The 3,940-nt window shown below is 36.3% G+C and overlaps 1 protein-coding gene across 6 annotated transcripts in view; it reads left to right on the forward strand.

Annotated features, from left to right (window-relative positions):
- Positions 1 to 3,940, forward strand: part of Brinp3 (BMP/retinoic acid inducible neural specific 3) — a 415,090-nt gene that overhangs the window by 42,742 nt on the left and 368,408 nt on the right. The gene's annotated exons all lie outside the window — the stretch shown is intronic.

The raw sequence follows: 3,940 nt of genomic DNA on the forward strand, positions 1-3,940 counted from the left end.
CTCTTCTGTTTCTATATTGTGAAATACATTAAGGAGTATAGGTATTGGGTCTTCTTGGAAGTTCTGGTAAAATTCCGCATTGAAACCATCTGGTCCTGGGCTTTTTTTGGTAGGGAGGATTTGGTTAACAGCTTCTAATTCTTTGCAACTAGCAGGTCTATTTAGATTGTTTACCTGGTCCTGGTTTAACTTTGGTATATGGTATTTATCTAAAAAAGTGTCCATTTCTTTTACATTTTCCAGTTTTGTGGCATACAGCCTTTTGTAGTAAGATCTAATGATTCTCTGAATTTCCTTTGTGTCTGTGGTTATGTCCCCCTTTTCATTTCTGATCTTATTAATTTGCATATTCTCTCTCTGCCGTTTCAGAAAACAATCTAAAACATCAATGCCACTGGATTTCATGCTATCTGTTTGGTGATTATTTCTCCTACTAGTCTCGGCTACAGTAGGAGCTCCAGGCCTGTTGGTGTTGCTATTATTGAAGACACTGAAGCACTGCTGAGCCTTCACGTTTTATGTGTCCTATCCTTTGGTATTCTGTAGTTTTCATGCTGCCCCTGAAGTAACTACACAGTGGCCTTTTTCCATCTCAGTAACTAGCTCAACCTGGTTATCACTTTAGACTTCTACATCTCTTTTGCTCACTCATTACTTTTCTTCATTTCTTTTTCCTCATTTCTCTACTCAGATGACTTGTGCATGTGTAGAAAAGATTCATTTGTAGATTCTATGCTATATATAAAACTTGGGTCTATTATGCCCCACTTATTATTGAATATTGTTTGAAATGTTTATTGTGAAACAGATAAAATAGTGTCTAGTTTATTAAAAGTATTGAATCTTTTCTATAGTTTTAGTATAAAGTGCTAATGTGAATTTGAATCAAATTTTGTGAACTTGAACCTATCTTCTTTGATGCTAGTTTTAATAAGTACACACTGAACACTGGGTGCTCCAGAAAGTTTAATTCAGAAAATAACGACTTTTATGTAGGCGGGTGGAATTTAGAAGCAAAATCTTTAAAATCACAATTTATAGTGAAAATAAAGTTCTCAAGGTAAAAGTGTGTTCAAAACAAAAGCAAGAGAAAATTGTTGATGAATTAATGTTCAGAAGGAGAACTTACATTTTTTTCTTAAATACATACCATTTTTGTAAGACTAAGAAGGCAATAAATTATCTAAAACAGAAATTTATTTGCTGCTTTAATTTGCTTTTTAAAAAGATAAATAGAGACAGAAATAAATGCAAGTATTTGTAATCTTCAACATAGGATTAGCAACAGAATTCAAATGGAAACAATGATATATTCTTCAGGAAAATAATAATTTAAGTCAGGAGAATAGATGAGTATTTCTTTATGTGATGTGAACTGGAGGTAAAATAGTCCAGATAAGAATATCTATAGTTTATAAAGTCAAGAAAAATAAAATAACCTAGTGAGGGTAAATTAGTCTGAATAGTTAAGGAAAATACCAATACATTGCAAACTTTTCAATAATTTGAATTTTCATCACATATAAATGCTGGAATAAAATTAGCATGCATATTGTTTAGTGAAGGTAGGGTGACTAATTGAGGAATAGTCAATAAAACTAATACAGAGAAAATGACTGGTTATCCCTGAAAGAAACATTTCAATGGATATTATGGAAAGGGTTCTGAGTGCAGATGCTGTAACAAGGAGTTGAAGGGATGCAGAAATTCCTACCATCCTTACAAAAAAGATCTGAATTATCAAAAGTAAACAGAATAACCAAGACAAATTATTTTGTTTTTTTTGTTTTTTTTTTTTTTGGTTTTTTTGACACAGGGTTTCTCTGTGGCTTTGGAGCCTGTCCTGGAACTATCTCTGTAGAGCAGGCTGGTCTCGAACTCACAGAGATCCACCTGTCTCTGCCTCCCGAGTGCTGGGATTAAAGGCGTGCGCCACCACCGCCCGGCGACAAATTATTTTGTATAAGAAGAAAATAAATATGTTTTCAGGCATAAGGCATGAAGAAGAGGCTGGCTGTCATTTGTGTTTTTCAGCTTAGTCATTCTGACAGGCGGAAGATGGAATCATAGAGTGGTTTGGAATTGCATTTCACTGATAGGTAAGAATGTTGAACACATCTTTAAGAATTTGCTGTTTAGGTCTGTATCACAATTTTAAATTAGATTACTTGGCTTTTTCTTTCTTTCTTTTTTTTTGATGTCTATTTCATTGAGTTCCTTATGTTGAAATGGATATGAAGCTAGGGGATATTCTACCACTGTTGGTGGGAATGCAAACTTGTACAGTCACTTTGGAAATCAAAATATCCGTTCCTCAGTAAATTTGGAATCAATCTACCTCAAGGCATAGTGATCCCACTCTTGGGCATACACCTAAAGAACATTCCACCATTCCACAAGGACACTTGCTCAACTATGTTCACAGAGGCTTTATTCATAATAGGCAGAACATGGAAATAAATGAAATGTTTCTTAACCAAAGATTGGATAAGGAAAATATGGTACATTTTTATAACTGAGTATTGCTCAGCTGCTAAAAATAATAATGTCAAGAAAATTGAAGACAAATGAATGGAACTAGGTTAAGGAAAAAAAAAATAACATCCTGAGTGAGATAACTCAGAGCCAGAGCCAGAAAGAAAGGCATGGTATGTACTCATTTATAATTGCATATTAACTACAAAGTAAAGAATAACAGTGCTACAATCCATAGATCTAGAGAGGCTAGGTAGCAAAAAGTGCCCGAGGAGAAAATGCATGGGTCTCCCTGGGATGGTGAAATAGAAGATGTCTCCTGGGTGGAGTAGGGGCAGATTGATATGGCAACTTTAGGGACTTGATTTGTGGATAGATGAAGGGGGAGAATACTGAAAGTGATTACTGAAAAAGAGGGATACATTTTGGATTAGGTAGAAATCTTATGCAAGAGAATCTCCCAGGAATCTACAAGGACGACCCTAGCTAAGACTCCTAGAAATAGTGGGAATATAACCTGAATTGTCCATAGCCTGTGATCAAATTAATGTCTACTCCAACGTCATCAGAGAGCCTTCATCCAGTAACTGATCAAAACAGATGTAGAGATCCACAGACAAGCATTAGGATATCTCCAGGAATCTTGCTGAAGAGAGGGACGACAGATTATATGAGGTAGAGGTGTCAAGGACAGCATAAGAAAACCCAGAGACAAATCTTACCTGGCTCACAGCAGCTCAGAGTTGAACCAACCACCAGGGAGCCTGCAGGGGAATGACCCAGACCCTGTACATATGTTAACGGTTGTTTGTGTAGCTTGGTCTACTTGTGGGAATTCTAATAATGGAAGCCAGGGACATCTCTAAATGTTTTGACTGGCTCTTGGGAACCTATTCCTCATACTGGATTGCATTCGCCAGACTTAAAACAAGGTGAATTACTATTATTACCTCAACTAGATATATCAAGCTTTATTGATACCTATGAGAGGTCTGACCCTTAATAAACAGATACAGAGGAGGAGAGGATTGAGAGGAGGGCATAGTGGAGGAGGAGGGAGGTAATGGGACAAAAGGAGGGAGGGAAAATTGCAGTCAGGTTTTCAAACAAATGAACTATTTTTTTAATGAGGAGAAAGGCATTTTTGTTCTAAAGGGAAAGAACACAAGAATTTTTGTTCATAATAAATTCTGTTATGTCACTTAAGAAAATTTTCTATTGCTAATGTAAAACAATGTTTCAAAATAGCATCATTCTTTTAGAATACAATTCAGAAGGACAGATACTCAAACTCAAAAGAGAAATTTCTTTTTTTTATTTTTTATTTAAATTTAAAAAGAATCCGCCTCCTCCCAGCCTCCCATTTCCCTCCCCCTCCTCCCACCCTTCTCTTCCTCCCCCAAGCTCCTCTCCCCCTCCCTCTCCAGCCCATAGAGCAGTCAGGGTTCCCTGCCCTGTGGAAAGT

This window comes from Microtus ochrogaster, chromosome 6, assembly GCF_000317375.1.
Source record: "Microtus ochrogaster isolate Prairie Vole_2 chromosome 6, MicOch1.0, whole genome shotgun sequence".
Taxonomy (NCBI): Eukaryota; Metazoa; Chordata; class Mammalia; order Rodentia; family Cricetidae; genus Microtus; species Microtus ochrogaster.